This window comes from Heteronotia binoei, chromosome 20 (genome assembly GCF_032191835.1).
Source record: "Heteronotia binoei isolate CCM8104 ecotype False Entrance Well chromosome 20, APGP_CSIRO_Hbin_v1, whole genome shotgun sequence".
NCBI lineage: Eukaryota > Metazoa > Chordata > Lepidosauria > Squamata > Gekkonidae > Heteronotia > Heteronotia binoei.
This window is the reverse complement of record NC_083242.1, coordinates 13,689,092-13,711,014: the sequence shown is the minus strand read 5'-3', so window position 1 is coordinate 13,711,014 and position 21,923 is coordinate 13,689,092. Positions and strand designations below refer to the sequence as shown.

Here is a 21,923-nt window from a genome sequence, read left to right as displayed (position 1 = left end):
TGTCATTAACAACAGTTTGAACATAATCCTTGGCCACGGTGAAGGTTAAGGAAGGGGGAAGAAATCATATCTACTTGCAGGGCTCTTTTGCTAGCAGGAGCTCCTCTGCATATTAGGCCACACCCCCTTGATGGAGCCAATTACAGTAGACCCTGTACTAAGAGCCCTATAAGCTCCTGGAGGATTGGCTACATCAGGGGTGTGTGGCCAAATATGCAGAGGAGCTCCTGCTAGAAAAACAGCCCTGCCTCCTTGTGACTTGACCCCTTCAAGCGTAGTTCAAAGGGGATGGGATTGTCCACAGCTATCTGCATGGACAAAGACTGCGGTTCCTATCTGTAAAAATGGGAATACTGGCCAATTTCCTCCTGGGTTGAATGAGGGCTCACCTAGAACCCAAGAAAACAAGACATGTGGATGGATTTCTCGTGTTTAAGAAAGAGATAACGATGCATGGGTGCAGAATTCGAATTGGTGCAAAAGGAAAGGAGTTAACCCTTCCCCCACCACAGGACTCCTGAAGAAAAATGTACCTCCCCGAGCTGTGGTTGGAAAAGCACAAATACCCAGGGGTGGAATTCTAGCAGGAGCTCCTTTGCATATTAGGTCACACATCCCTGATGTAGCCAATCCTCCAAGAACTTACAAAAAAGCTCTTGGAAGACTGGCTACATCAGGGGTGCGTGGCCTAACATGCAAAGGAGTTCCTGCTAGAATTCCACCCCTGCAAATGCCCCTTTAACAGTCTCCTGTAAAAAAGTGAGCGATCCATTCATGTCATGTTTAACTTTCCCCCACAGATGCTGGCAAATGAGAACTGTTATTCTTTGCACGCAAGAGAAATCACGACCACCATCTCCCCTCCCCGCACGCCCCTTCCTGCCGCTCACAGAATCTGTACTGGCTTGGGAACGCAAGATCAGGCCTGCGTCCACCCAGGTGAAGGTTTAATCATAACTCATCTTTGGTCTAAAAAAAAAAAGCAGGTAAAGTAACAGACGCTCTATGTAATTATATGCCTGTCTCGCTGGAGTTCATCTGTTGATTTATTGTTTGCTCTGGGCCGCAAAGATGAAAACTGCCCGAAGTACGCTGAGCATTATTCAAAGTCCTGGGTTCAGTGGCTTGTGTAATTTGTGCAGGGTGTGTTGATGTGGGGGGGAGGGGGGAGCGTTCGGCAAGACGGCAGATGTCATTTACCAAATATTAAAGCCGCGCTAATGGAAAGTACAGGAAAGCTGCTCTTTCATTATTATTATTATTAGACCGGATACTCCTCCGCACTTGGAAACGGGGAAAGGGACAGAATTAACTGCCCCCGTCCTTCCCATAATAATAAATAAACCTCCGTTTGAGTTTAATCTAATTGGGGAGGTTCAGCGCTTTAGCAATAAAGAGGAAAGACGACAAACAGGAGGGGGGGAATTTAACTAACTGAAACAAATAGTGAAGTACCTTTCTTTTTTTCCCACACTTCCTTTTGTGGTTTTTTTAAACACGTAATTACTACTACATTTCAAGGGTTATGGTTAATTACGCCCGCCACCGCGTTTCTGGAACAAATAAACCGATTGTGTTATGAAGCTATTTACTCCTTCCTGTTCTTCTGATCCATTTCCACACACCCCCTTTCCTTCCCCACACGCGAAGCACTTACAGCCACTGGAGAGACTGGAGGCCCAAAAGAAAGTTCCCGGCCCCATGCAGCGGTTTCCTTCCCTCCTCTTCTTCTCTTCCTAGATCCAAGGCAGCAGTCAAAGCGGGAACCTGTCAGATCCCTGCCTCTGGAACGCCCCTCTTCAAAACCCAGGCGGGCAGCCTTCGCAACGCACACGCTGTCATTGGGGAATCGGGGCTGCAAAGGAGATGAACCAGGCAAAGCTCAGGTTCCGCGCTGCATCAGCTGGAAAAGCACTCCAGGGAGAAAAACGCAGCCCGGTTTGCTTGCCCTGTGGTTGCAGGGACTGAGGCCAAGGCGAGAGAGAGGAGTTTGCCTTTCACGGTGCATGACAGAACGGGGGAGGGCGCTTCACAGCCCAGCCCCCTGCGGACCAGCCAGTCAGACGCCGGCAGGGCGGTGCATTCCGCCAAAGCCACACCCCCTCCCCTTTACAAAAGGAAGGAAGGAACCGAAGCCGGTTGGAAGCTGCTTTCTATGTAGCCACTCGGGAGTCACTGGGATCGCTGCTTCCTTCTGGCAATGAGAACCCCCGGTTTCTTCCACCCTCTCTCAGGGTGCCAGGCAGAACTGGGGAGGTTAGGAACCCTAGAGTACCACAATGAGGGGTATATCCAACTAACACAAGACTGTGGCTAAATAACGAACAAAAATTCACACCCTGTTTTTAAACAACAACTCTCAATAATTGAAAAAACACTTCATTGAAAATTATATTTAACAGCAGTTCATACTAAGCAATACACTAAACACAGAAAATCCCCAAAATCCCAAAATTCATATTCCAGTAATGTGAGATCAAAAGTTGAATTTTAAAGTCCTTTTTAAACATGTATGTCAGTTTCCGACTTCAGACGCTAAAGGACATTGTGCCCCGTGGCGCAGAGTGGTAAAGCAGCAGTACTGCAGTACTGTGGTCTGAACTCTCTGCTCATGACCTGAGTTCGATTCCGGTGGAAGCTCAAGGTTGACTCAGCCTTTCATCCTTCCGAGGTCGGTCAAATGAGGACCCAGCTTGCTGGGGGGAAAGCGTAGATGACTGGGGAAGGCAATGGCAAACCACCCCGTAAAAAGTCTGCCATGAAAAAGTTGTGAAAGCAACATCACCCCAGAGTCAGAAACGACTGGTGCTTGCACAGGGGACCTTTCCTTTTGTCAATATTTGAAAAAACACTTCATTGAAAATTATATTTAACAGCAGTTCATACTAAGCAATACACTAAACATAGAAAATCCCAAAATTCATATTCCAGTAACGTGAGATCAAAAGTTGAATTTTAAAGTCTTTTTTAAACATGCATGTCAGTTTCCGACTTCAAAGGCTAAAAGACATTGTCTTTTAGGGTCTGAAGTCGGAAACTGACATGCATGTTTAAAAGAGACTTTAAAATTCAACTTTTGATCTCACATCACTGGAATAAGAATTTGGGGATTTTCTACGTTTAGCGTATTGCTTAGTGTATACTGCCGTTAAAAATAATTTTCAGTGAGGTGTTTTTTCAAATATTGAGTTATTGTTTAAAAATATTGTGTGAATTTTTGTTTGTTTATTTAGCCACAATCTTGTGTTGTTTGGGGAGGTGGCATGAAACCAGAATATGCAGATGAGCTTCTGCGGAAAGCCTTTTCTTGCAGGACTTAGAACGGAGGCAAAGTGGACTCAAACCCCAGAGTTCATCTAGGTTCACACCTCCACTCAGCAACAAAGTGCTCAGAAACTTAACCTAAACAGGGGTGCTCGGAGAACTACGACCGACCGCGACTCATGCATACCTGAACGGCAGGTAGGGAGAAAAACAGACAGCTTTCAAGAGCAGATTGTGTGGCTTTGAGAAACTGCATTATGTGCCACCCAGTCGCTTCCAATGGGTGTGGTGTAGTGGTTAAAGCGCCAGACTAGGATCTGAGAGACTCAGGTTCGAATCCCCACTCTGCCACGGAAGCTTGCTAGGTGACCTTGAACCAGTGACCGGCGTTCCCTCTAAGCTAAGTTAGTGTGAGCTAGCTCACAGTTCTTTAGCCTCTGGCTCACCTATTTTTGACTTAACCCAGGAAAAATGGCCCCAGAGCAAGCTAATTGATGCAGCAGCTCACAACTGGAACGCCAGTAGCTCACAAAGTAGAATTTTCGCTCACAAGGCTCCACAGCTTAGAGGGAGTATTGCCAGCGACTCACTCTCATAGAATCACAGAGTTGGAAGGGACCTCCAGGGTCATCTAGTCCAGCCCCTGCGCAATGCAGGACATTCACAAATAACTCCCACCCCCCCACACACACACCCAGTGACCCTGCTCCATGCCCAGAAGATGGCAAAAAACCTCCACAATTCCTCGCCAAACCGGCCTGGAGAAAACTGCTTCCTGGCCTCAAAGTGGCAATCGACATTTCCCTGGGCGTATAAGAAGGGGCGACGAGAATTAAGCACCGATGCAACCCTTCCTGCCCTCCCTCTCACAATCTGCCTCAGTTCAACCGAATAAGCGTGGATGACAGACAGCCACATAATAACCCACAAAGAAAGGCTTTCTCTCAGCTCAGCCCCACCTCTCAGTGCTGTCGCGAGGCTAGAACGGAGGGGAGGAGAACAAGGGAAGGTGCTGCGGGCCCCAACTGCAGGCCCCCGTGAAGTAAACGAACAGCAACCCTATGAATTGACTTCCTCCAAAATGTCCCGATCGTTAACAGCCTTGCTCGGGTCTTGTAAACTGAAGGCTTAGCCCAGGAGTGGCCAAACTGCAGCTCAAGAGCCACGTGTTGGTCTTTCACACATATCGGGTGGCTCTTGAAGCCCCCACTGCCCCATCGGCTGGCCTGGAGAAGGCATTTCCCTCTTCAAATCTCTTCACCAAGCCAAGCCAGCTGGCAGCTTGGAGAATGCATTTAAAGTTAAAGTTGCTTTCTTTCCATCTCTCCCTCTCCACCTTCCTTCCTTCCTTCCTTCCTTCCTTCCTTCCTTCCTTCCTTCCTTCCTTCCTTCCTTCCTTCCTCCCTCCCAGCTCTCAAAACATCTGACGTTCATGTCTTGCGGCTCTCAAGCATCTGAAGTTTATTCTATGTGGCTCTAATGTAAAGGAAGTTTGGCCACCCCCGCGTCTGCCACTCTTTGCTTCGGTCAAGGCTTCAAGGATGGCCCCTCGAAGTCCGGCTGCGGAAGTCAAGAATTCATTATTATCGCTTGTCTGAAGGAAAAGGCAATCTGCTCAAAGTGAGAGATGTGCCCTTAGCAGCCATTGTTAAGAAGCGTCCAGGCGACGGCCTGAGAGATCTGAGGAAGCTGAATTGGAGTTCTTTAGCGCCAATTTCTAGACACTCTGCCAATTGCTGGCAGCACTCTTGAATTCTCCGGGGAGCTATATGTGGTATCGTCGCCAACCCAGGGAGGAAAAAAACCTCAAGAACGATTAAGAGCTCTGCAAAACACCACTTATGCTTTTCAAACATTCAGGACGAGTGGTCTCCATCTCCAACAAGGGGAGAAGCGCAAGGGGCTCACAGCAGAGAAGAAACATCTAGCATTCAAGTACGCTTCATTTTCATAAGCCGATCAGCGCCAAGGTCAGCTGGCAGCTCTGCTTTTGTTTAAAGATTCAAGCACATGGTGGGTTTCTATCAAAGACAAGGGCGCTGAAACTGAATTGCCGCAATTGAAAGTTAGCAAGAACTGAAAGCTTTGTGCAGTTGTAGGACGGCGAGGACCCCTCCAGTGTAGATTCTGCCCCCAGATGCCTATGACAGACATGACACAAGACCCCACACATCTCCAATTGCTCCTCAAATGTGTCCCAGAGTCATCAGTGGCAGGGAGGGGAGGGAGAGGTGGAAAGAAAGCAACTTTAACTTTAAATGCATTCTCCAAGTCACCGGCTGACTTGGCTTGGCAAAGTGATTTAAAGAGACAAAGCCACCCAACAGGGCAGTGGGGGCTTCAAGAGCCACACAATATGCGTGAAAAAGACACAAGTGGCCCCCAAGCCACGGTCTGGCCACCCCTGCCCTAAAGAATACTGGGAGAGCTCCATGGTTGTGACATCCTTAGAAAGCTTGAGAGTCATGGAGTAAAAGGACAGGTCCTCTTGTGGATCAAAAACTGGCTGAGTAATAGGAAGCAGAGAGTGAGTATAAATGGGCAGTCTTCGCAGTGGAGGACGGTAAGCAGTGGGGTGCCGCAGGGCTCGGTACTGGGTCCCATGCTCTTTAACTTGTTCATAAATGATTTAGAGTTGGGAGTGAGCAGTGAAGTGGCCAAGTTTGCGGATGACACTAAATTGTTCAGGGTAGTGAGAACCAGAGAGGATTGTGAGGAACTCCAAAGGGATCTGTTGAGGCTGGGTGAGTGGGCGTCAACGTGGCAGATGCGGTTCAATGTGGCCAAGTGCAAAGTAATGCACATTGGGGCCAAGAATCCCAGCTACAAATACAAGTTGATGGGGTGTGAACTGGCAGAGACTGACCAAGAGAGAGATCTTGGGGTCGTGGTAGATAACTCACTGAAAATGTCAAGACAGTGTGCGTTTGCAATAAAAAAGGCCAACGCCATGCTGGGAATTATTAGGAAGGGAATTGAAAACAAATCAGCCAGTATCATAATGCCCTTGTATAAATTGATGGTGCGGTCTCATTTGGAGTACTGTGTGCAGTTCTGGTCGCCGCACCTCAAAAAGGATATTATAGCATTGGAGAAAGTCCAGAGAAGGGCAACTAGAATGATTAAAGGGCTGGAGCACTTTCCCTATGAAGAAAGGTTGAAACGCTTGGGACTCTTTAGCTTGGAGAAACGTCGACTGCGGGGTGACATGATAGAGGTTTACAAGATAATGCATGGGATGGAGAAAGTAGAGAAAGAAGTACTTTTCTCCCTTTCTCACAATACAAGAACTCGTGGGCATTCGATGAAATTGCTGAGCAGACAGGTTAAAACGGATAAAAGGAAGTACTTCTTCACCCAAAGGGTGATTAACATGTGGAATTCACTGCCACAGGAGGTGGTGGCGGCCACAAGTATAGCCACCTTCAAGAAGGGTTTAGATAAAAATATGGAGCACAGGTCCATCAGTGGCTATTAGCCACAGTGTATGTGTGTATATTAAATTTTTGGCCACTGTGTGACACAGAGTGTTGGACTTGATGGGCCGTTGGCCTGATCCAACATGGCTTCTCTTATGTTCTTATGTTCCATAAAATCCTAGGCCAATGGCAATAGTGTCCCCTCCCCACAACTGGGCAGGAAAAGACCCCAGGACCCTTTGCCACTCGCTGCATAGCTGCATCAAAAAGAAAATCCTAATTAAAATCTACAGAAATCCCAATTAAAATCTATAGAAAACTAGTTGTCAAGGCTGCCGACGACTAATTTCAAAGCCAATATTCCCTCCACTGATTTATAAGCAGAAGCCGGTATGTGACTCAGCCAATTATGATCGCTTCAAGGAAATGCAAGAGAGCTATTCGTATTTTCCACTTTATTAGCCAATTGTGTATGGATTGCCGGTTGTGAGGTGCAAAGCAAAACGTGTGTGGGCCAGCTTTGGCTCATTAGCAACCCTGCAACAAAGCTACACACATGGGGTAGGGGAGGAGAAAACCAGCAAGGGCCATGCTGTGCAGGCTCCACAAGCATTTAGCAACCTCTCACCCTCTCCCAAGATCTTTCTGAATCTCACCTCTTAAGGCTGGTTCTTATCGCCTCTCCTGGCCTGGAGAGGCGATAGGTCGCAAATACCTTCCACAGCCATTAACCTTGCTTAAGCTGTCGGAATCCGATGCACGTTTCTAAGACTGGAACGCTTTCAGCTGTGCTGCCAAGGGGCACGGTTACGTTTGCCAACTCTGCGATAGGAACTTCCTGGGGATTTGGGGGTGGAGCCTGGGGAGGGTGGTGCTTGGGGAGGGGCCTCATCAGGGCAGGGCAATGATGTCGTAGGGCCCGCCTTCCAAAGCAGCCATTTAGTCCAGGAGTGGCGGGTGGCAGTAGTGGCCGGCGGGGAAGGAGGCAGGCAAACTAGGTGCTTGCCAGGGGCACCGGGAGGGGGTGGGGAGCCTAATTTGGCGCCCCCACCCTCCCGGCGCCCTAGGCAACTGCCTAGTTTGCCTAGTGGGTGAGCCGGCCCTGCTCGGTGAAGACTGTCTCCTGACTCCACAGGCTTTTTCCTTCTGCGTTGCTGCAGTCTCTTAGATCGCAGTCCCAGCCTGGCAACAGTCTCCACCTTGATTCACTTGGTACAGCAGTCCCTTGGTCTAGATCAGGAGTGGGTAAACTGTGGCTCTTTCACACAAATTGAGCAGCTCTTGAAGCCCAACCCGCCCTGTTAGCTGGCTTGGAGAATGCATTTAAAGTTAAAGTTGCTTTCTTTCCCCTTTTCCCTCCCTCCTCCCTCCCCTCCATCTATTTCCCTTCCTTCCTTCAAACATCTGATGTTCATGTCTTGCGTCTCTCAAACATCTGACATTTATTCTATGCAGCTCTTATGTTAAGCAATCTAGGCCACTCCTGGTTTAGATTCAAGTGTCAAACACAAGTCCAGAGTTTGTTTGCTATAAGAGCAGGTTGAATTTATATTCAGGTTTCCGGGCCTGCCTCCTCCGTCCCTAGCCCTTGTGCCCCAGAACAGGGACTGAATGTCTCCCGAGTTAGGGGAAGCCTCCGATCTAGATACAGTCTGTTGTATCATCGAGTGTGCTAACGAGCAGGGGTTTCTTGCTTGCCTGCAAACCTGGTTTCAGCTTAATCACTTAAGCTGCTAAAGAATTTATTGATGGATTTAACTGCACTGACCAGGGCTTATACTTATACACCGCACTTCTTAGCCCCCACTGCTTAACTTAACACTGGAGGACTTGTGTTATCAACAATTACAGCCACTAGGAACTGCAACGGTGCTTACCTGTTTAATTTGGTGTTCCAGACCTTTAAAACTTTAAAGAGCTCCGGCCCAAAGTATTTGAAAGGCCGCCCCCGATTCTTAGTGGGAGCACCAGTGTGGTGCAGTGGTTAACAGCGGTGGACTCTAATCTGAAGAACTGGGTTTGATTCTCCACTCCTCCACATGCAGTCGGCTGAGTGATCTTGGGCCAGCCCCAGTTCTCTCAGAGCTGTTCTCTCAAGATTCTCAAACGGGCTCCCTCAGTCCTCCCAGGGTGTCTGTTGTGGGGAAAGGAAGGGAAGGCAATTGCAAGCTGCTCCGGGACTCGTTCAGGTAGTGAAGGGCGGGGTATAAAACCAACTCTTATCTTCCCCAAATTCAGGAGTCAACGGATGGGTGGTACTTTCCCATGAGAAGAGATATTATCCAAGGTTAAATTGGCTGGAAGCGGCAGGAAGGCCTCTTCCGCTGCCATCCACAAAGCCTAGACTTCTCCCTCCTGCCTCCCGGAAGGAAGCAAAACTGATGCCATCTCAACAGCTCTTGCAGAGCAAGCTGAAAGCATTCCTATTGCAGGAGTTGGTTACATTAACTGAAGGAGAAGCAACCGTTCCTGTCTCACCTAGCTTGCTTGTTACTCTGTTAGCATTTTAAATATTGTTGTTTTTGCATTTCCAGTTTTGAGTTGCTAGAAGCTTTGAGGGTCTACGGAGGAAGAAAAACAACTCACAGAATGCTCTCAACAAAATAAACATTGCCGGGCCCTGACCTGGAGAGTCTGATCTCGGAAGCTAAGCAGGGTTGACTCTGGCAAGTCCTTGGATGGGAGACCTCCTTGGAATACCAGCAGTCGGGAGGGCAGGGGCAGGCTCTATTCAGCCACCTCCCTGAATATCCTCCAGGCCCCCAATAGGGGTCAGTCAACAGAGGTCCCCATGACTTCCAGGTTCTTCTCTGGCAAGTCCTTGTATGGGAGACCTCCTTGGAATACCAGAGCTGGGAGGCAGGGGCAGTTTCTATACAGCCACCTCCCTGAATATCCTCCAGGCCCCCAAGTAGGGATCAGTCAACAGAGGTCCCCATGACTTCCAGGTTCTTCTCTGGCAAGTCCTTGTATGGGAGACCTCTTCAGAATACCAAAGCTGGGAGGCAGGGGCAGGCTCTATTCAGCCACCTCTCTTAATATCCTCCAGGGCCCCATTAGGGGTCAGTCACCAAAGGTCACCATGACTTCCAGGTGCAAACGCACACACACAAATACCAAAAATAAATAAACCTTGTTGGCTTTTGGTTTACATAGAATGGCCACAAGTTAGATAGCACTAGAACCGGGGTGGCCAAACAGGGTTGTTTGTGTAGTATTTGGTGACCATTAAACTCCACAGATGATAACATCGTTAATTTGATTGAGTCTATTCATATCTGAGCCCTTTCTCTTGTGTATGTATTTGTATTACTGGATTTCGGTTTCTGTATTCTTTGGTTTTAATAGTCTGGAAAAGTGAACAAAAAAAATTAGGCTCTACTGACCACAACTGTGTGTGTATGTATACAGGGCTTTTTTCTGCAGCGGCCCTCGCTAGTACCATATATGAGCACTTTTACGGAGAACTCTCTCAAGTTCTGTTGGAGGAATTGGTGGAAATCCGTATGTGTTCTGCATACATGTATGTATACGCATGTGCTGAGGTTTCACTTCATGCAGCTGATGAAGTGGGTTCTAGCTCACCAATGCCTCATTAATTCATTCTCTCTCTCTCTTTTTGTTGTGACAGATTCCACTAGAATGTGCTTCTCTAAACTAACTAGTAATCTAGGCTACCGGACTGTAACTAGCTGAAGGAAGGCAGATGTGCCTGTGTGTGTGTGTGAACGCAAACATGTTTGTGATAACAGACCGGACAAAAGAACTTTGCTAAAGAAGGTAAGATACTTCATGCAATAGGCTCCGGGAAAGGAGACTGTGCCTGAAAAGTCTGGAACCAGTACAAAAAGAGACAAGGGGGAGCAGGCCAAAGCCCCGAGGGGGAAAGAACTGTGTCCTCTTTCCTGACACCTGCTGGAAGTAGAGCTGAGGACACAAATATGTAAATCATAGAACTGGAAGAGACTGCAAAGGTCCTCTAGTCCTACCCTCTGCATAATGCAGCAAATTCCAAACTACCCCCCCCCCGCCTCTCCTACTGACCCCCAGGGTTTTTTTGCAGCAGGAACTCCTTTGCATATTAGGCCACACACACCCCAGATGTAGCCAATCCTTCTGGAGCTTGCAGTAGGCCCTGGACTAAGAGCTCTGTAAGCTCTTGGAGGATTGACTACATCGGGGTGGGGGGTGGCCTAATATGCAAAGGAGTTCCTGCTACAACCCCCCCCCCCCGCTAACCTCTGTTCTATGCCTAAATCGGACACTGTCAGGTACAGAGGAACTCAGCATTACAAGATATACTTTGACTGTGCAGAAAACCCCTCTGGAGGTGCAAAAGAAAAGGTAACGGGAAGACAACTGTATAGTTACTGTCCTGTTTCCATTTTTTTTCCTCCTTTGTTCCCTCACTGAGCTGCAACCAGTGTTCCCTCTAAGCTGAGTTAGCATGAGCTAGCTCACAGATTTTTAGCCTCGGGCTCACACATTTTTGTCTTAGCTCAGGAAAATTGGCCCCAGAGCACGATAATTTATGCAGTAGCTCACAACTTTAACGCCAGTAGCTCACAAAATAGAATTTTTGCTCACAAGATCCTGCAGCTTAGAGGGAACATTGGTTGCAACTACCTCTTTCTTCTTCCAGTCCATGATGTTTTCCACATAAATACTGCACAGGTGCCAGTCTTTGGGAATCCCCGGGTTGCACGACCAACATAACATAACCCCAGCACATTATAACTGCGGGGCTGCGCAACCAGCTTTTGGAACGCCTTTCCCTATGACTCGACCATCTCTCAGAAGCATCTCCCAACAGATTCCTCATCAGGGTGCAACGCTGAGCAACTACTGAGCCATTTCAGTTTCCTCATTCACTCTTTAGTCAACAGGGACAACAATCCTCAAGAGGGAAGGCGTGCGCCACTCCTCCACGTGGCTTGGCACGGGCGTGCTTGGCTGAGAGCACGATCCCCCCCCCCCTTTACTGCCACAGCTGGGTGTCAGCTGGGCAAGCCATGGATCTTCCCGTGCGAGGCTGTGCCAGCCCGTTCGGGGCGGTGCTGTCCTCCCTGCACGCTTGCAGCCAAGAGATAAAGCATGACTAAGAGCCAGGCACAGCCTCCGGGCGGTATCTGCTCTGCAGGGCACGCGTGATTCAGCACTCGGGGACGGCTTCCGGCACACCGCATTGAGCAGCCAGGGCAGAACGGTGAGGCGGGCACCAAGGGAAAGAGTGACCCGTTATTGATGGTGGCAGCTTAAGTTCATACTCCTCGGGGTTTAGAGTGGGGGAGGGGGGGACACCAAGCAGATATAAGAATGGCTTCCATTTCTTTGGATGAAATGGTATACACCAAGCACTTCACCAAACCTTACAAATGCCTGCTCATTATCTCCTCTTGATCTGCAGCACCTAACACTGATTTATATACACATCTATATTTATAAATCTATTTGTCTATTTCTGGAATTATTTTTCCAATTTTTCCTACTTGCCTTGATATGGGATTTGGAAATACTGAAATGCTTCATAATCTGAGGTTCTAAGAATTGATCATATTCAATGTAGTTCTCTATGATAAGCCTTTTTGGTTTGATAACTAACCGCTCCACTTCCCTTCTCCCGAGTAATATTGTGCTGTATCCTGTTTAACATCAATAAAGTTTGAAGATTGGGAGGGGGGGAGAATTAAGAAGAATGCCCTCTCTCAGAGCCTCATTCGTAACCCAAGAGATCTGTAAAATTGGACTGGGGAGAGTCTTTAAGAGAAGGAAGGCTGGATAGGGGTTGTCGTACTGGGGGGAATCTCTATCCTTCCTCCAGTACCAACTGCGAGGATGAACTGATTTTTCTTTTTACTTCATCGGTATCCTGCTGTTCTCCCCAGTGAGGACCTCAAAGCAGCTGACGGCGTTCTTCTCTCTTCCATTTTAGCCTCGCTACAACAGCCCTGTGAGGTAGGTTAGGCTGAGAGTTTACGACTGACTCAAGGTCACCCGGCAAGCTTCCATGGCAGAGCAGGGATTCAAGCCAGGGTCTCCCAGATGCTAGCTCAGGGGTGGCGAAACTTTCTTAATGTAAGAGCACATAGAATAAACATCAGATATAGGTAGGTAGGTGCTAGGTGATGATGATGGATGGATGGATGGATGGATGGATGGATGGATGGATGGATGGATGGATGGAAAGGAAGGGTGATGATGGATAGATAGATAGATAGATAGATAGATAGATAGATAGATAGATAGATAGATAGATAGATAGATAGATAGATAGATAGATAGATAGATAGAAAGAAGAGGGTAGAGGGATAGATGAAGATAGATAGATAGATAGATAGATAGATAGATAGATAGATAGATAGATAGATAGATAGATAGATAGATAGATAGATAGATAGATAGATAGATAGATAGATAGATAGATAGGAGAAGAGGTGGAAAGAAAGCAACTTTAACTTTAAATGCATTCTCCAAGCCACTGGCTGGCTTGCAAAGTGGTTTAAGGAGAGAAATGCCTTCTCCAAGCCAGTTGATGGGGTGGAGAGGACTTTGAGAGCCACACAATGTGTGGAAAAGCCACATGTGGCTCCTGAGTCGCAGTTTGGCCACCCCTGACCTAAGCTGTGGAGTCTTGTGAGCAAAAATTCTACTTCGTGAGCTACTGAATAAATTAGTGCACTCTGGGACAATTTTTCCTGAGCTAAGACAAAATTGCAAGAGCTGGAGGCTAAAAAACCGCGAGCCAACTCACATTAACTCAGCTTAGAGGGAACACTGCTCCAAACTACAGGTGGCCCTCCCAAGACGGAGTGCTCCTCCATATGAAAACACTCCCTGCACTAGTTCGTGGAGAGATCTCTAGGCTAGAACCCCTCTCTTTGTGGAAGCAAACTGGATCGCCTGGGGTTGTCCAGCATCTCTTGGCCTAACCTACCTCACACAGCTCTTGGAGGAAAGGGCAGGGGAAGAATGCAGTGAATCGCAAGTGTTATTATTGTGAAGTGCACGCTCAAAGAAGCAGGATTTGAAAACAGAACTGCCCTAGCAGTCAGCCACACGTGTTCAGGGGCTAGTTTTGTAAGAAGCTTAAGAGCATACTTTGCTTTAGAAGGAGGGGCATGGGCAAAACATACAAACAAAAAACCCTGCACAAACTCAAAATCTAACCAAATGTTGTGGGTAGGTTTGGGGTTGCCAGTTCTGGATCGGGAGGTTCCTGGAGATATGGGGAATGGAATCTGGGGAGGGTGTGGTTTGAGAAGCAGGGGAACTTCAGAGGTGTAGAATGTCACAGAGTCCGCCTTCCAAGCATGCCGTTGTCTCCAGGGGAACTGATCTCCGTTACCTGGAGACCAGCTGTACTTTCATCCAAGTTCTAGCCACCACCTGAAGTCTGAAATCCTAAGGGGGTTCCAGAATTAACACATTCAGCTTATATCAAATATTGCTTTTGACATTAGACTTGAGTGAAGTCACATTTAAAAAAAAAATCAATCTTCTAGGAGGACTTGAAGGTGTTATTTCATTAAAATATTTATACTCTACCACCTTTCGACTGAAATCTTCCAAGCAGCTAAGGCGGGGGAAAATCAACCAAAAACAAAAACAAAACGAAATAAGCAACATGATCCCCGTGGCGTAGAGTGGTAGAGCTGCAGTATTGCAGTCCAAGCTCTCTGCTCACGATCTGTGTTCAATCCCGTCAGAAGCTGGGTTCAGGTAGCTGCCCCAAGGTTGACTCAGCCTTCCATCCTTCCGAGGTCGGTAAAATGAGTCCCCAGCTTGCTAGGGGAAAAGTGTAGATGACTGGGGAAGGCAATGGCAAACCACCCCATAAAAAGTCTGCAGTGAAAACGCTGTGAAAGCAACATCACCCCAGAGTTGGAAACGACTGGTGCTTGCACAGGGGACTACCTTTTACTTTTTACCTTTATTTTGTCCCCATAATTAATTTCAGCTCTACTAGTCATTGGCAACCATGGAACTAAAGAACTGCAGCAGCACATTTTACAACATGGAGCTCTATGGGGCAAAGGCAGCGTTTGTTAAAAGAGATAGCAAACAGTCCGTGAGGTACAGCTACATAAAGGTGTGTCGGATCACAAGGAAGCACAACTCAGCACCGAGGCCAATTTCAGGTTTGTTCAGTTTTGCTGTGGGGAACGGGAAGCAACAGACATCTCCTTGACACCACCAGCCTGCCGACACAATAGCAACATACCAAATTCGTATGGACCAAAGTTATATGGGAAAGGAACATTTTTTTAAAAAGACACAGTAGATCACGGGTGTCAAACATCTGGCCTGGGGACTGAATTAGGCCCCAAGAGGGCTCCTATCAGGCCCCCAAGCAACTGGTTGTCATCTGCTTCCTTCTCCCTCTCTCTTGTTTCCTTTTGTGTAACAGCTTGTTTTTCAAGGCTTGCTCAATCGCACAAAAGCTACAGAGCAAAACCTCTATTTTCTCCACCGGCTGAGGCTCCTCACTTGGGGATGAAGGGGAGGGAAAGAAGAGCCTGCTTTGCCAGGCTCTCTCAATCGCACAGCAGAGCTACTGAGTCAAGCCTCTCTTCCTCCTATTGGTTGAGGCTCCTCCCCCTCCTGATCCCCTGGGGAAGGCAGGAAAGAGCCAAAGTTTCCTTTGCACAGTTCCCTGAATCCCATGATAGAAATACAAAGAAAGCACCTATAAGACCAATGAATGCTGATGTTTTAAGCATGTTTTAAGTTGTTTTTTTTAAAAAAAAAATCTTTGTGTTCATCTGTGTCCTTTATAAAGTTTATATCTCTGCTATCTAATCTTAAATAGGTACACATATAGCCCAGCCCAGCATGGCCCAGCCCGACAAGGTCTCATTTATGTCAGAGCCGGCCCTCATCATAAATGAGTTCGACACACCTGCACTAGATGGTAACAAGAGTGGCTGGGACTTCATGTGCAACAGAACAGAATATATTGATTCAAACTGAAGACGGAGGAAATCACATTCTTAATGCTTCCCCGGGAATTTAAAAAGTCCAATTCACTGCAAGTAGAAAGCTAGCGCACGGGGAGAGAGGTTCTACCTCCACCCTTTGCCTGCACTGCCAGTTTTCTACATGCAGGGAGTTTTTTTAACACAAAACAGCAGTTGAACCTGTGATCTCCAGACTGGAAGGGTTCACTGTTCCATCCCATCAACGTACGCTGCTGCACCTCTGGCTTTCCAGCCACAACAGCTAAAAATGTCCTCTTCAAAATGCCATGCATGCCTGAGTACTCACTACAGCATACTTGAACGCTCACTCTTAGGAAAGGATAGCATGAGGACATCTAAACAGGTTTTTGCTGCCTGCCCCAAAAACACAACCCCTTCAAAGCCAATGACACAAGAAGCTGCCTTATACTTTTCAGGCAAGCTCGATCTCGTCAGATCTTGGAAGCTAAGCAGGAAGCAATGGACATCTCCTTGACAACACCGGTACACAGAAGGGAGACTTCCTTGGAATACCAGCAGCGGGAGGCAGAGGCAGGCTGTATCTAGCCACTTCTCTGAACGTCATTCATGCCCAGCAAGGGTCACCAGAAATCACCATAACTTCCAGGAATGCATGAACGCATACACGTAAAAATATCCCCCTAAAGAAGCTGCCTTATACCAAGTCAGACCATAGGCCTATCAAAGTCAGTACTGTCTCCTCTAACTGGCAGGGGCTCTCCAGAGTTTCTTTCACACCACTTACTACCTCAGACTTTTAATTGGAGATGCCAGAGATTGAACCTTCTGCACTTAATGCAGATGCTCTTCCTACTGAGTCACGCAGCCCACCCCCCTGTGATCTCTTGGAAAACATTCATTTTATTTCCTGCTATATTAGAGGAGGCCAAACTTACTTAACAAGAGCCACAAAGAATAAACATAGATGTTACACACATGTCTTTATTAAAACATGTAATACTTTATTTGCAGAGAAAGATAAAACACATATGTATGCGCTTTACAACACTACTGTGCTAAGAGACTTTTTTTAAAAAAAGCTGGGAATAACAGTCTCCATAAAACCAGCAAATAGGAAAAGACTAGGGAATGATTTTTTTGCACCAGTGAGAAAAGGAAACACGAATGCACCATTTAAATTACTTACTGTTTGCATCATTATGTATCTCTCTTTGCCTTGACACCAAGTTAGTAAATACAGCTTCTACAAGAGCAATGAAACTAAGGAGAAACCCCGCACTGCCCTCTTTAATTCTGTCCCTCCTTTCAGTGGCTCTCTTGATCCTTGCACTTTCCTTGGGGTGTCGAATTCATTTGTTATGAGGGCCAGATTTGACATAAATGAGACTATGTCAGGCCGGGCCATATGTATCAGACGTATAAACTTTATAAAGGGCATGGACACACAATTAAAGATTTTTTTTTACTTAAAACATGCTTAAACTATTAGCATGCTTGCAATATTTTGTTTTACAGTCTCTAATAAATATCATCTCTTGCTGTGAATTATTGCATCAAAAACTGCAGACAATGTTTGTGTTGTGCCAGTCTTGAATATGTGCTGTTCAGGTGTGCACATCTGTAAGTTGCAAACTTACGTTTGATTCACTGACATGCATTACAGACATCTCATGGTCAATGCTTTGAGTCTAAGACCCACAGGAACATGAAGCAGCTGGGTATTGTGAGCGTTTGTACAGAAGTTGCCTCATGTACCAGTCAAGAACATGTGAAGGCACCATGGCACAGACTGAGGGCTATGTGCTTGTCTACAAAACTATAATCTTCCCCAGAAAAACAGCTACAACTAAAAAAAAAATACAACCCCCCCCCCCAAAAAAAAACCCTACAACAACAGAGAGACAGTCATGTACAGTGGTCAGTGTCAGCCTACCATCTGGGAAGTCTAAATTCAAGACCCCCAATCATAGGAAAACATGAAAGAAAAATTAAGGAAAATTTGCTGGGTAATCCTGAGGTGGAATACACTTTCAGCCTAATGCTGATATTTCTCTTCTAAACAGTTCACATGCTTTCCTATAGAAAAAGACTGGAGGGCATGAATACAATAAAAAAGAGGAGGGGAACCCAGTGACTCCCATAACAAGCCCAACAAAACTCTCTCTCTGTAGCAAGGCAAAAAGCTCATACCTTCAAGCTCCCTCATTGGCTTAGGCTGCTCCTCCCTCCTTCTCCCTGTGGGAAAAGGGAGGGGAGAGAGGGAAAGACAGCTTTGTTGCCCAGGCTTATCCCAAGAGAAACACAAAATGGCTACTGAAAAAAACAAGTAAGGGAAAATGAAGCAGAGGACAGCCAGTTGTTGGAGGGCCTGATTGGAGCCCTCTGCGGGCCTGATTCGGCTCACGGGCCGCATGTTTGACACTCCTGCTCTAGGTCTCTGGGTGACCTCTGTAGTGGAGGAGGAGAGCTTGCAAGCCTGCCTATTTCCCCCTCCTTCCTGCTTCACACATGGTGGAAATAGTCACTTACCTATGGGTTGGCGCTCAGAAGCTGACTGAGGTCCCAATGCTAAGCATGCTTATTTGAGATTAAGCCTGCATTAAATTCCTCCTTGACCTCCAGGAGCCATGCAAGATGGGTGAAAAAGCCGCATGTGGCTCCCAAGCTGCAGTATGACCACCCCCTGTGCTATATCTTTTGGCTCCTAACTTACATTTTTGCCCCCCACAACCCCACCCCCACCCACAAATCTGTTATTACTCATCCAAAAGCCAGCGATGTGCTATACTTTTCTATTGGATTTTATTGGCTCCCAGGGCTTTTTTTTTGCAGAAAAAGCCCAGCAGGGACTCATTTGCATATTAGGCCACACCTCCCGATGCCAAGCCAGCCGGAACTGCGTTCCTGTGTGTTCCTGCTCAAAAAGAAAGCCTTGTTGGCTCCTAACTTGAGAATGGGTTTTTTTTGCTTAGGGAAAGCAGCTGAAAGCCAATGGAATGGTCAAATACTGCTGAACGCAATTAAAAAAAAATCCTTTGTTAGAACAAAAAGATACTTTAATCATCAATGAGTTTGAGACTTGAGATAATTATGAAAATTAATTCATTATCGTGAAGCTGTGAAATTAACATCTTTTTAAATGAATTATTAAACCTTCGAACAATGGCATGTGAAGTTCTGTAAGTGATTCACTGGCCTGTTCATCTTGTCGGTTTTTATCCTGGAATACCCAGGGTCAGCCTACAGCTAGCATTTCTTTCAAAGAAAATGAAGCTAAAAGCAAACAAACTATTTTAAAAACTACAATAAAAACCCCATTATTAAAAGTAGCTACTGGTACTAAATATATGAAATGCAAAGGTAAGCTACTATTTGACATTTTTGGCTTGGTGGAATATTTGCTTGCCAGCTGAGAATATCTGGCCCCTCCAGGGGTGTGGCCTAATATGCAAATGAGTTCCTGCTGGGCTTCTTCTACAAAAAAAAGAGCCCTGGGCCCATCAACTGACCAGCATGCCAACCCCTAAATCAGATACCCAGAAAGGACAGGCAATGCCAGTGCTTAAAGAAAATACCACAACCAACTAACCAAAAAACACAACCAACTAACTAAACAGCACAGATTGCCTTTAAACATATGGGCAAGAAAGCTTTGCTTTTGTAGGGCCCGATTCTCCTGCCTCCATTAACTTCGCCACTGAACACAACCACATGACACAAACTACCCAAATTCAAGTGCCATCCTTCTGGGTAGTTTGTCCCTATCTGGCATCTCGAAGTCTCTCAAATTTGTACAAATGGAGCAAGACCGGGAAAAAGAGAGCAGTGCACTTTTTTTGCCTGTTGACAAAGCAAATAAATCCTTCACTAGCGTTTCTGCATTCTTTGCTTTGCCGCCTTGACCTCATTAATCCTATGAAACAGGTCACAAGATACAAGACTTCCCAGGTGCAGACAAGATGCAAGATTTCCCAGAGGCTGAAAGCCCCACGGTGAGCCCAGACCTGCTGGAACATCAAGGTCCACAGGTACCTTTGCCTTCACTTGGTGGCGAGAACTATGTTGATTTCCAAGCATGTCACAGGAGGTGACTGGCAACACCACACAGCCTTCCTTCTGGCCTCCTGAGGGTTTCGACATCATTTGCTGTTTCCCTGCTCAAATCATTTACTTTGTCCCCATTTCCTACCTGCTGTCCTAGATTTGAGAGCGTGGCCCGCGGCTAACGGAAAGGCAGTGTGAATGAGCGAGCGTTGAAGGACGGCAGCGTTTTCATCAGTAGTAGATATGCGAAACGGGAGGGCCAATGGAGGAGGTCTCCCCCCGCCCCCACGAGAGGCACGTTGCAGCTCAAAAAGGAAGCAGCTGTCAATGAAAGCATTGGGAACCAGTCCCCACCCAGAGCTTCACCAAAGAAAGAGGGACAGGCAGTTAAAACCAGCAAGAGACACAGGGAGTAACATATACTTTTTTTTCCTTTTTCTTTTCTTTGTATTTTTGTATTTTGTGTGTACTTGGAAGCCATGGCTGACTTCTGGTGATCCCTACTGGGGCATGGTGGACATTCAGAGGAGTGGCTCGATACAGCCTGCCTCTGCCTCCCACTCCTGGTATTCTAAGGAAGTCCAAGTACTTCTAGAGTTGGCACAGCTCAACTTCCGAGATCTGACGAGACTGGGCTTGCCTGGGCTATCCGGATCACGGCCTTCATTTTGAATCTAAGAGTAGATGTCAAGGTTGGCAAGAATTCCAGACATGGCTTCCCAACTCAGCCAAACTTCGAGTGCATAAAGAAATTCTGCTGAAGCTTCTTCGTCAGTGCCCTTCGGTACAAGGAAGTCAAAATCAGAGGAACAGCTGCTGGTATTATCAGTCCACTGGATATTGGGTGGGGTGGGGGGGTGGGCTCCCTCTGGGAATCCTACCCCCCCAGGGAAAGTGCATGCGCAATACATAGCCTCTCCTCTCCCGGTGTAGTGAACGCCGCGTGGTCACTGTCTGGCTATGCCTGGCAGATGGTCACTGCAATGGCCTCTCCTGCATTACTGCATCCGTAGCAACACCTTCTCGCTGGTCCCCCCCGTTTTCACAGAGTTTGCTACGTCATGGTGCGACCGAATTGTCCGGCGGTATAACCGGATGGGCAGGCTGGGCCCACCAACTTCGTCAGCCTAAGAGAAGGAAAACTCTAACATCAAACCCGGGCAGATAGAGCTCGTTAATGTAACACCTACCACCTGGAGGACTCACTGCCGGCGTCCCGGCTTACTGGGCCATGGCAGATGACCCCCAGGTGAAAGGGTGGAGCCAGTACCGCGCACACTGCGCTTCACCTAAAAAATTCCTCTGCGCAGGCCTGAAGGGCATATCCACACACACAACCCACAATGCATCAAGTCCTGCAGCGATAGGCAAGGGGCGAAACGGCAGGTGGAAGGTGCCACTGGAAGCCGCAGTCCCGATCCTGCATGTAGGCGGTTCAGGATATTGGTCGCCTGATGCTAACCCGGAGACGAAAGCATCTTTCGGCAGCACCCTGAACGACCAAGCAGCCTTATCTAGGGACAGCACTGCTTGCTCCACACGGAGAGGGGCCTAGAAAAGGTGGCCTAAACAAAACTCGTCTCCCCCACCCCAGTTGGCTAGCCGCGGTCAACGGGCATCCTTACTTGCGGTCGAAAAATAACAACAAAGAAAAGGCATGCACCTGCCTCACAAAGTGTGCAAAGACTAAAGCTTGCGTGTTGGAACATCAGAACCATGCTTGACACAGTAGACAGTGGTCGCCCTGAACGACGCTCTGCTCTAGTTGCCCACGAACTTCTCAGGTTGAATATCGACATAGCAGCTCTCAGTGAGGTCCGTTTCCCTGAGGAAGGTAGTCTTCAAGAACACGGTGCTGGCTATACCCTCTACTGGTCAGGTAAGTCAAAGGCTGAGAGCCGCCTTTCTGGCGTTGGCTTCATGGTCAGGAACTCCATTGCCTCCAAACTCGAAAACCTGCCAACAGGTCACTCAGATCGCATCATGTCTATGCGCCTCCCACTTCAAAACAAGCAGCATGCAACACTCTTCAGTGTGTATGCCCCAACCCTTCAAGCAGATCCTGCAGAAAAGAACAAGTTCTATGCTGATCTACGCAACCTCGTACGGAAGACCCCTACAGAGGACAAGGTGATCATCCTTGGCGACTTCAATGCCAGAGTAGGTAAAGACTCGGAAGCCTGGAAAGGAGTACTTGGCAAACCCACACCCAGGAGAGGAGGTATCCCTCGGAGGAAGTTTCAGGTTGGCAGCCTCC

General features: G+C 47.3%; 1 protein-coding gene across 2 annotated transcripts in view; it reads right to left on the bottom strand.

Moving 5' to 3' along the window:
- The window catches only part of CAPN15 (calpain 15), a 178,761-nt gene that overhangs the window by 130,793 nt on the left and 26,045 nt on the right, over nt 1-21,923 (bottom strand). The window contains exon 1 of one of the 2 annotated variants that reach the window (XM_060260827.1): nt 1,658-1,972. The exons of the other annotated variant lie outside the window; for it this stretch is intronic. The gene's annotated coding sequence lies outside the window, so the exon portion shown is untranslated. Of the gene's footprint in view, nt 1-1,657; nt 1,973-21,923 lie in introns of those variants that run through there. 2 annotated transcript variants of the gene reach the window in all.